This window comes from Ambystoma mexicanum, chromosome 10 (genome assembly GCF_040938575.1).
Source record: "Ambystoma mexicanum isolate Mex_15411 chromosome 10, UKY_AmexF1_1, whole genome shotgun sequence".
NCBI lineage: Eukaryota > Metazoa > Chordata > Amphibia > Caudata > Ambystomatidae > Ambystoma > Ambystoma mexicanum.
This window is the reverse complement of record NC_090932.1, coordinates 1,087,085,778-1,087,098,371: the sequence shown is the minus strand read 5'-3', so window position 1 is coordinate 1,087,098,371 and position 12,594 is coordinate 1,087,085,778.

The following is a 12,594-nucleotide window of genomic DNA, read 5'->3' as shown; positions in this document are numbered from 1 at the left end:
GGGCCCACCGTCTGGCCTCTGTCTGGAGGCCCATTGTTCATGCTCGGTCAGTAGGCCCACGTTCCGCGCCTCTATAAGCAGACACACTGCGACTCATTATGAGTTTGGAAGCAGCCATGGTGCTATTAGCTATTAGCACCATGGCTGCCTCCAAACTCGTGTTCGGGTCCCTTGAGTGAGGAATTACCGGGCATTCCAACCTTGGAGGACCCGGTAATTCCTCATTCAAAAAACTCATCCCCATTCCCATTGAGCCCCCGTAGGGCTCAATGGGAATGGGGAGGGAGCTAATAACTGGCCCATTAATAACGGGCCCGTTATTAGCTCCCTGGTCCCCTTGCGGGACCCGCAAAGGACGTCTGGTCTGACCAGACGTTCTGGGCCTCATTAGAAGGTTGGAGGTAACCATGCCGCTTTTAGCGGCATGATTGCCTCCATACCGCAATCCGGGCCCAGGTTCCTCGAATGAGGAATTACCGGGCCATCGCAACCTTGGCGGACCCGGTAATTCCCCGTCCGAGGAACCCAGACCCGGTCCATCCCCATTCCCATTCGAGCCCCTATAGGGCTCAATGGGAATGGGGATGGAGCTAACAACGTGCCCGTTAATGACGTTTTTCCAGGCGCCCATTGCGGGTCCCACGAGGAGACCTCGTAATATGGTGGAACGGTTTACCGGCACCGGCACCTTTACCGGTGCCGGTAAACCCATTCCGCCAACCTTATAGTGAGGCCCCCTGAGTGGGTCCCGCAAGGGAACCTTGTAATAGGGCGGAATGGGTTTACCGGCACCGGCACCATTTCCGGGCCGTTAACGCCCATTACGTCCACCTCATAATGAGGCCAACTGTCTGCACTACTAAAGCTAATGAGATAGCTCTGCACATCTCTCCTTTTCTAGGGCAACACAATATTCCCAGAATTGAGGCGCGGGATTCCTGACATGCACAAAATGATTTCTTGCTAATAACTAGAGTTCTTTCTCATCAGGGTTACCATGGCAACACTTCAATATTCCACTATTACTCTCCATGGTAGCCATTCTCAATATCTGCTCCTGTGCCACTGACATGCACCAGACCCGCTCTCTGAGGCATTTAATGAAAATTCATATTTGAGAAGCACTGTTAGTAAGGGAGGGAGCTTTCTTGTATAGCGCGCACTGCAGACTGAATCGCCTCTTGCACATTTTTGAGGTACGGATCTGGAGATGGTGGAAGGTGCTTCACTAAGTACCCTGGAGCATGTGATCATACCTGTTGTAGTGCCCATCTGATTGAACTTTTCACACTGCCAACACGTGCCACCTCCCCTCACCCACCGCATGAACAGGGCCCATGAATGACTTTCCGGTAAAAGTTGCCTTGTCGGAGCCTCATTCCATGGAGGGCCAAGCCATGCCTTCCAAACAAGACAAACTGTGGCCTCTGTGGGCCTCTTCCTTGATGCGCTGAGTGCTGCTGGAAAAAAAAACGGGTTCAGCGCAGGGCTTTTCCTCATGGGAGCCTGACAGCTGCCCAGTGCTTAATTCCTAAAGAAATAAGTGCCTGTGCTAAAATATTTTCTAACACGCCCATGACACGTCAGGATGGGCATCTCCCCGCCCACTGTTGCAATCACCCACTGCTGCTCCTCATGCTGTCAACATATATGGGGCTCAAGCTGCAACTCCCACCGGCTTATTGTGCTTGACGGATGCACACACTACGGCAGAAGTGTGATTTGCAAATGCCAATCAACATACACGTAACATAACATACTCATCTTGACATGTTCAAGTGCCACTTTAATCATAATCTGCATTTACATTTTGCTCTGATTCTGTAGGTGTTTGTTATGTGACTGGCAGTTAAAATAATACATTTGTCAAAACACTGTTGACACGCATTTTGCTCATTGGTACATTTCAAAGATGTTTCACATCACAAGTCACAAGTTATGCAACAGTGGTAAGCAATGCCTTTTGGTGTACTTCAAATACCCTGACATGTAAACATCATGTCAGGGTATCCAAAAGGGGAGTTCCAAAAGTGTGTAAGGAACATGTAAATTCTGTTTATGAAGATTCGTTGGTGTGAACTCAGTGAGCATTACGGTCTGAGTTACGCCAAGAGAATGGAAATGGTGAATATATTGTAAGTTTGATTGCAACGATTGTATACTGGAATGAGCATTAACTTAATATTATCTGAAGATTATTTTTGGGTTATATTATGACCATGTCGAATTGCGTATCACTTTCCATGTTGTTTTCTTTCTGTTGAGATGGTTTGATGCCTGTGCTAATCGTTAGTTTAAACTCTATGCCGAATAAATCAATAGATAAATTGTAATCAAGTACGGGTAGCGAGACACATTTTCTGTTATGTTTTCGAAACAGGTATATGCTACCATTCTGTAATTGTCATCGATTCCAGATGCCAACTGATGGCTTTTTTAATCGGCAGCTGCAGATCATTGTAAATAACTGGATCACAGTGACTATATTTTGGGACGATCGCCCATCTTTTCTGTCTGTATACCTTGTCTCACATGACCACCACTACCGCATTACTTTCATAAACACGTGTCCCACTATTGCTCCAACTGTTGTTCCAAATGACTACGTATGTGCTGTTTTTCAATTGTCAATCATTCACCATACAATGTCACATGCATTTTGAACCTCAACCACGATTGAACCCAAAACACTATCGGCTGATCCACCAAACAATTGCATGTATCTACTGTCAATGCCTGACCTTGGAAATGACTGTGGGTTGAAACACGTCAGCTACACAAATAAAACACTTGTTACCCTTCTCAAACCAAGTTTCCTACTCATTATTAGAGAGGATGTACTCTCATCAACATCTCAGTACCTGGCGCTACAGTGTAGGGTCTCAAACTCTACTCACATGTGAAGGGTGTCCGCAAGTTCTTATGCTTCATTTAACACTCTGCAGATTTTCTATTTTCTGAGAGGCGGCGCTGGACATGAACTGAAACCTCATCTCCCCCACCTGTCAGGAACGCATTCTTTTTTGGCAGCTTCTGATTTTATTGACACAGTGAGTGCCTTGGATTCCAGCATACTCTGCTGTTAAGAGCTGCTGAAAGCTGGTGGATTCCCATAGAAATCTCATTGTAAATCCCCCCTGCCAGGCACACATGACAGGAGAAATGTACACGTTGGTGCAGGCGAGAAATGTAAGCCTGGTCCCACTTGTTTTCAGATGCATTGCTTGCACTTCATAGTTCTGACCAGCAATAACATGCAAAGACCTGGCACATGGCACACCCTGACATGGCATATTTGCATTTGTAATTATTTGAATGACAAGGATGTCAATTTCGATCTGAAAATGACTTACAATTATATTTTTACAGTGGCAGTGGCATTTCCATGAAGGGTGTCTGCACAATAGCACAAAGAGGAGAACAGGTGGTGAGCAAGTTTATAAGGATGTATACAAGTAAGACATTTACCAGGGACAAAACAAACAGAACAAAAGAAATACATGTATATATTACACAGCCACGTTAGTGGCCGTGTATTTATGGTTAAGTTGCTAAACCCATAGGAAGAGCACTTTTTGGGCGGCTTATAACTTCGCTCCCCCTGGACGAATCCTCAGCAAACTTTGCAAAAATAGTATATGGCCCACTCTGAAAATATTTGCAAAGTTTGGTGAGGTTTGGTCCAGGGGGGAAAAGGTTATAGGGGAGTCCCAAAATTTCTTTTTTTCCCATAGACTGAATGGGGAAAAAACTTTGCGCACGCCTACAGCCCAAAACGCTGGATGGATTTTCACCAGATTTGCGGCAGGAGCAGCGGCTTGGTCCCAAAAGCGTGCTTTTGTAAATTTGGTGAAAATCCGTTCAGTAGTTTTTTTTAAAACAATCAAAAAGTAGATCTAAAAAAATTAGAGATATCTATGTCCGCTCCGCAGACACACTTCCCTGTTTGCTCCGCGGGCAGGACACCGATTGGATAATCGGCTTGGACATGTGACGCGTTTGCTGATTGGATGATGAAGAGCGTGAAGTGCGTCAGATTGTTCCAATGCGCCCGCCATATTGGATCCATGTTTGGTGTCCGCAGACAGAGCGGTAAAACATATTAAAAAACACAACATTGCACTTGTCAAACTTTACAAATAATTTCTGGGGAGGTGAGGGCTGATGAGGATGGGATGGGATATGGCTGCTAGAAGCAGAAAATTGGTGTTTTTTTGTCACGAAAGTCACACGGTACATTTGGATGTGTTCCACAATATGTGCGTAAAGTACAGGCGAAACACATTGCATTCTGGCATTCAAGGGATGGAGATGTATAATCATGGAATTGTGGACTTGTAAATATAGATTGTTGCTTCTGAAGTCTGCAATCCCAACCTTACCTTGTGGTATTACAGGGTAAAACTACATTCCCAATGCCCGTTCCTCTATATTCTTTATATTGGTTGCCCATTATACATTAATATTAAATAGAAGGAATTTCGGGTTATTTTACACTCTTAATTAAAACGCTTGATGTTTATAAATTGATGTGATGGTGGTACACCAAGAGCCCGGCAAATAAAGCGTTAATGTGTCTGGGTGAAAATGTAATTAAAATATTAATGGAGTCAGACTGGCGCCCCCTAGAGCCTGGTACGTCAGGCAGCCACCTGCAGTGCCTGATGGACGCGGATGAGAATAACACTTCTCATGGATGTGGTTAGGCAAGTTGTTGCGAAGTAGGAATGTATTTTGATTCTGAGTGAAGGTTAGCAGCTTTGAATGTTTGGTTGCGAGCTAAGGAAGCCCATGCATTGGACATACAGTGTAAGGTTCAATTGTTTTTTGACCTTGAGAGAAAGGGACCATTCCGACAGCAATTCAATGAAAGGGAGTTTGCAATAATGAAGATATGAGAAGTGTATGCATTCCAAAAGTGTGTAAGGAACATGTAAATTCTGTTTATGAAGATTCGTTGGTGCGAACTCAGTGAGCATTACGGTCTGAGTTACGCCAAGAGAATGGAAATGGTGAATATAATGTAAGTTTGATTGCAACGATTGTATACTGGAATGAGCATTAACTTAATATTATCTGAAGATTATTTTTGGGTTACATTATGACCATGTCGAATTGCGTATCACTTTCCATGTTGTTTTCTTTCTGTTGAGATGGTTTGATGCCTGTGCTAATCGTTAGTTTAAACTCTATGCTGAATAAATCAATAGATAAATTGTAATCAAGTACGGGTAGCGAGACACATTTTCTGTTATGTTTTCGAAACAGGTATATGCTACCATTCTGTAATTGTCATCGATTCCAGATGCCAACTGATGGCTTTTTTAATCGGCAGCTGCAGATCATTGTAAATAACTGGATCACAGTGACTATATTTTGGGACGATCGCCATGGGCCCATTTGTCCTTATGCTGTACTAGCAATTTGGAGCAACATAACATCCTTTATGGTGGTCTAGGCCCAAGTTCATGGAGAAGCACTGGAATTCACTGTGCAACCCAAGGGCTGCTTTTACCGAAAACAAACACCTTGTGTACGCAAAAAGAACAACGCGTGCCTCACGATAAACATTTTGGATCGCGACCGAAAAAACAAATTTGCAATTTGTTTGAATATGGCAATAGTCGGATGTTCTCAGAGCTTTTATTGTGAAATAAAAGTACTATACAAATTGTACAGTTTTTTTGTTTTCTTTTAAAGTACAGTTTAATATTCTGAATTGTGACGTGCTGTGTTATGAGTCCATCTGTGTTGATTTTTCGGGTTCTGCGTCACGTCACGTAGATGATTATGGGCGCGTTTGGCAATGCTGAAGAGGAATGTCACCGAGAAAGGTGGAGAACATCACTAGGTTTGGTGATGTGAGGCTCAGGGGTGGGGCATGTAATTTAGTGACGTCAGGGCATTTTACTTTAGGCCGATGCTTCAATGGATAAGAATAGCACAAGATGGATGCGCCCTGCTGTCAGATTTCACATGTTTATAAAAGAGGAAAAGTGAGGTAAGGTGCATTGGAAATGTTTGCGATAGATCAACGTATGTATAAAAATACATGACCGAACCCTTGGGACAATAATATTTTCTGAGCATTGCACTGGTCAAACTTATGAAATAATCTCTGGGGAGGTGAGGGGTGATGAGAATGGGATGGGATATTTCTGATTTGATTTCGAATAAGTTTACAAAGTTTGGTGGGATGTTCTGCACAGGGGGCAAAATTAGAGGGGGGTCCCAAAATAATGTAATGGCTTATAAATGAGGTGCCATTTGACGAATGTACACTTAATTTGGCAAACTGATAATAGATCTAGATATAAATGTTTTTGTGAAGTTTAGTGGGATTATGTCAAGAGGGGGAAAAATTAGAGGGGGGTGCCAAAATAATGTAAAGGCTTATAAATGTGGTGCCCTTTGACAAATCTACACAAAGGTGTGCAAAAAGATTATAGATCTAGATATACATGTTTTTGTAAATTCTGAATGGATTTTGTGAAGTGGGGGCTAGGTTATACGACGATTGTATGTGCATTCATTTGACACTTTTGAAAAAATAAAACATGGGTGGATTTCCAGCAAACATGTGTAAGGCACATTGGAAGGATCTACAAGTATGGTTTGTAAATGTGCCAGTGTTTTATTATTTAACAAGTGTCTTAATGTAGTTACAAAAAATAGCAGTATACCTTTATTGACTGAGGGGTAGCATGTGGCCATGGGCAGTGGCCAGATTGTCCGGTTCATGGAATAAGGTCATGATCTGGACAATCTGGCTACTGGCCGTGACCACAAGGGAAAAAACATAGGATTAAAGTGGCCATGTGACCATGTCCACTTGGGACTGGCTTTGTGACGAAGTTATTCGAAATTAAGATAGATCTGAAAGGGAAGAAAAATGTGTTTGTGGTAATATGGTCATAGGGTTCTCTTTTTGCCTTCTGCAGGCTGCCATGGAAAGCGAAGAGGGCCCTGTATGGAACCCTTGCCTTCTCATTCCATGGTGGCCATGTTGGAAAAGGATTTTCCTTCCTAAACTGGTATGCCATAGAATAATCCTGTTTTTTAGCAACTCGGGTTTCCGTTTTGGGAGCCTAGGCTGCTATTGGTCTTCATCCCCCATTTCAGGGGGTGGAATGGGGTGATAATGGTCCAGAGACCTTGTTATCCACCCTCGCTTCGCTTGGGCTGATAACTAGGGCTGCTGGGCCGGTATCCACCATTCAGTCACTGGCACGGAGGATGAATGCCCCAATATTGCCATTAGTATAACACAAAATGCACATGGAAATGTTGGAAAATCTTATTGTGATGTCATCTTTGATGTCCTGGGTGTTAGTCTTAGCAGTGCATGGTGGTGGCGCGAGTTATGGTTGCTTAGCTTACCAATTTATTCCAATGATCCTTCACACTTTTTTATTAACATTAAGAACTAATTAACTGTGCACTGCTACCACTATCCCCATGAACATGAAGGATGCCATTACAAATGTCATTGATGACACCACTGGCGACATGACATTTATAATCTTTTAAAGTTTATAATCTTTCTTCTAAAGTACTCTCCCCGGTGGAGATGTCTGTATTGAATAAAGGTTTGTCCTTTGCACCAAGTCAAAAGCCTGATCTTATTGATTTCCAAATAGACCTGTTCAAGTTTATACGGAAGCTGAAGCTCAAAAAATTCTTTCATACACAGGTGCAGTATTATAAACCGAGAGGTATTTCTATCCCTCCAAGTCAGTTCATGCTATCAGATATTGAGGATACTACTTTGCTCTTGTCTTTGGCAGATGATTCTGGTTTCGAGGTAATACAATTACAACAAGATTTAGGTATTCACCAATTGAACTTAAAATTACCGGAACATAAAAGGCATATAAATGTATTCCGCTTCGCAGAATGAGAATGTCATAGATATGTTTCTTCAGGCAGTCACACAGGATTTACACCACTTTATAGATCACCCCAGGAAGATGTTGCATCAATATAACAACGTTTCTACTATTGAGCATAAAGCACTCAGCACTCTGATGCATGATTCAGGCATAGTCATAAAGGAAGTCGATAAAGGCGGAAATATAGTTATATTAAATAGAGCTGACTATATTAAGATGGCTAATGACCATTTAGCCACCGCGGGCTGTTATCGACCATTACCTGGTAATCCGACCTCACAAAAAGTTCTCAACCTATCAAACCTAATTCAAAACTGACAATCACGGGGACTAATTTCTGATGATGAGAAACAGTTTCTATATCGGCCAACTCCAGTCATGCCGAATATATTTTTTTTAACTAAGATTCACAAAGAGTTCCACGAACTGCCACAAGTTACGCCTATTCTAAGTGGTTTGGGATGGGCAACAGAAGGTCTGTCCCAGTTTATTGATACAGCAATTAAAGGTTTGGTTATCGCACTACCTGCTTACTTATGAGATACCACGCATACTCTACAAGTGCTATCTTCAATTCAATGGTCAGAAAAATATATGTTAGCAAGTTTTGATGTTAGATCTCTGTATACTGCCATACAACACCATCTTGTGCTTGACACTAATGATTTTTCTTTTCGGAATCACTCAGCATCTTTTGCAGAGCATATATCCATGATCAAAGACTTTTTGGCATTTACGTTAGAACATAACCAGTTTCTGTTTAATGGCCACTATTACGTTCAAACCAGAGGAGTGGCTATGGGGGCCAAGTACGCTCCCTCGCTTGCCAACCTCTTTATGGGGAGTTTTGAAGAACATTACATTTACAACCCACATAAATTTGCATTGTAGTATGGAAGAGGTACATTGACAATGTTTTATTGATTTGGAACGGCACTATAGATATGTTTCAGGAAATGTACTGATTATTTGAACAACAACAATTTTGACATTGAATTTGTGGGGCATGTCAGCTCAAACAGCATTGAATTTTTGGATCTAGTCATCAGTATTTCGGACTGTCAGATACGTACACAGACCTTCAGAAAACCCACAGCTGTTAACTCAGTCCTTCATGCCACATGCTGTCATAAACGATCAGTGATTGATAACATTCCATTTGGGGAATTCCACCGAGCTCGCAGAAACTGCAGCGCCACATCTGACTTTATTGATGAATGTGGTCAAATTTATGACAGATTTAAGAACAGAGGCTATTCTGCAAAAAACATTAGACAAGGTATGCAACAAGCCAGCAGCATACCACGAGAGGAAATACTTTGTGCGAAAAAGACTTGCAAACGTAACAGCTACTCTAATGTGCGCATCATTACTAAATATGTTCAGAATTCAGATTTGTTATATGGACTACTAGCCAAACAATGGCATTTACTCCAGTTGGATCCGGACATATGTCCATACATATCTGATAAACCAAAATTTATTTTTACTCAGAAGCAGACACTTAAAGATCACCTGTGTCCTTCTTTCCTAGCTCCTTTAACTAACTCTACAGAGTCGGCAACCTGGCTACCTTCGAAACCTAGGGGTTTTTTCAGATGTGGAACATGCAATTTCTGCAAGCATCCCATCAGCTTGGATTCTTTTTCGTGTCACAAAGGTTTATCGATACAAAAACGTGGTGTATGCAATTTTTTGCCTATGTGGTAAGGTTTATGTGGGTTCAACAATTAGGGAATTGCGAATTTGCATACGAGAACATTTTGCCAGTCTAAAGAAGACTGATTCCAAATTGCCATTGTCTATCCATTGGCAAGAACACCATCAAATGGATAATATCAGAGACCTATAGTTTATTGTTTTGATGCAAGCGCGATCTCACCCCAGGGGGGGTGACCGCCTTGCACTGTTACGACAACCGGAAGCACAAATTCAATCTGTAGATTACGCTGTACCACCCTGGGTTTGAATAGTGACACCGAATTACATGTCTTCATGTAAGTGGTCATTGTGGTGTGACATCCATTTTGAATATTGAATTCTTATCGAACTACTATTATCACATGTGTTACCACTGGAGCCTGGGATACCAACAGGGTGCCTGCATTGCGCCTGCTGGATAATAACATTGGATACAGCCTAGCGTTTAAGATTTTACCAACCTTATTTACATTTCTTACACAAAGTCCCATTTATAGGACTTTGCGAGCTGTTATGGGGACTGTTACACACATTCTCCTGTGCCACCAAATTAGTAGCTTGCACGTGTATTATGCTCAATTCCAATTTTGACTTATTGCATACTTACGCAATTACATTTGTGTTACGGGCTTATTGTTATATTTTGTTATATTTTCCAATAATTCACATAATTAACACTCAACTGAATAACCAATATTCTTTACCACGTAAGTGTCTTTATTGCCCCTTTTTTACTTTGGACCATGTGACTGCATTGGGTCAAGTGATTAGTACCGTGATACATTGCTTGGATCATCATTTATCATTTTTTCTTTTGTATTATACTACAAGACATCCATGTCTTATGGCACACTTTCAAATAATTCCTAGTTTGTTGATAATGAACGCTTAGCGTTATCCCACACGCAATTCCGGCTCACGTGATCAGATCATGTGACGGGTCGAGTGACGCGTCAGGTGCTCGCAAGGTCCTCCTTTTACATTTACTTATTGTATATGGAAACGAGCGCCGGTCAGACCACTATGCGGCACGGACTTGTCAGACCCAGACGGCAATCTATTTTGGTAAGTTTGCTTATCATCGCACACCCACAGTGATGCATCTTAAACTTTTGTGTTGGGAGTCTGGTGAGTCTCTAACACAGACATCCCTTTGCTCCGATAGGTCACGCCAATTTGAAGCTTGAAACGTTGGGATTAATCGGGTATCCACATACGAGTTGCTCTATGACGTATATTCATTTCTACAACAGTGAAGTCTTTTTTCGAGGTATGTGCTAAGTTTCACCTTGAATTATTATGACCATAGCATTATGGCTCAAGAATTGTTTCTAGTGATTTGTCCCCTATTATTATTGATTTAGGACGTCAGCTTTATGAGTGCTGTCACATATGAACACATTTAGAAACAAGCATTATTTGACAAGAACTGAAATTTGGGTAATTAACCCTTTATGTTACACAACCGTGACGGTGCATGCCATTTTGATGGGAATTGACACTTAAATTAGGTGCATGGCATGAGTACAAACCAGGCTATCCTTTACACTTTTTACATTTTTTACATTTTACACAGTGTGCAAAACGTTTTACTTTTCGTCAGCGGATGCGGTGGCAGGCATAACTTTTGGAGGTGCTGGGCTTCAGTTGGTGAATCATGTGTTTTAATCGGTTAGATTTTATTCCACTTCACATTTTATTTAGACATTATATGGATTTCATGCAATTTTTTCTGCTTCAATTGCTTTTTGTGCATTAGTTTTCTTTTGTCATTTTTCCTTTTTTTCCATGTATCAGTGGTGAAATGTTCCTGTTTACTTTATACGCCAATTTGTTCTTGGTAATGTATACCCTATGTGTGTGTTTTTTCCAGTTTTTATCCACATGTATTTTTCTTGTTACTCTGTATGTTTTGCCCTGTAATCCTTCACCTTGTCCAATTTTTGGTTTTACAATATGGATTGTGTTTTACATCATGCATTTACATGTTCTGTTATCACTTACTTTGAGCAGAGCGTTGCCTTGAAAAAGACCTGTGGAGGTCGAAACACGTGTTGGCACACAACTCTGACTCCTGAATATGGACACTATTAAATATTGAAATACAATTTCGAGATTTCCATAAATAGCATCTTTGAGGACTTGCTTCAGTGGCAATATTGAACCTTATTGTTGAAGGCTTTGAACTCTTATGGTGCTAGCAGCACATTTACTTGGTGAAACAATTACTGTTTCTTTTCTACGTGAAGTAGGTTTTGAGGTGTCTGCTTGTTTCATCAGAGTGCAGCAGCTAGTTTTGGTACATTATCAAGTAGCATGTGATTTAATTGCTCAAGCGCTTCCACTCCCTGGCACACCTCAGCTATACTGTTTTTCATGTATTATTTTACAAATATTTCTGTGCAGCAAACACTTTCAGTGGGCCCTACCTCATATTTCCTCTTTTAGAAAGATACTAATCATTCTGAACTAATGTTGGGTAATGGGGCATCTGGGTGATAGAAATTAGCCTAACAGTGAGAGAAATTGGCCTGACGGCACTAAAGCACATGAGATGGGCCTGACCCTCCCGTAGCCAAAGCAATTGGTATGCAATACCTTTCTCCATAACGTTCCTTGCCAGCGTAAACAAATGCATCCGTAAGGACTTATGTGCCGTGATGCATCACCTACAAAAGAACACATTACGACCTGCAACGTAGCACGCCATATTTTGAAATAGGAGAGTAAATTTGTAAAAAAAAAAACACTAACATTTAAGAATTAGTAAAGTAGTTTTATTTCACAATAAACTGAGCAAAATCATCGCTCTATGCAATTAGTAAAGTAGGTTTGTTTCACAATAAACTCTGCAAAATGATCGCCCTATTCACATGTCCATAGAAGTAGTAAGTTTGTCTCTTTGGTTGACTATGAAAATGTTAATGGTAATGGCCACGTTGTTGTTTTCGCACAGAAAAAGTAAGCGTTGCCGGCACAGTAGTCGTTTTCCTCGCACACT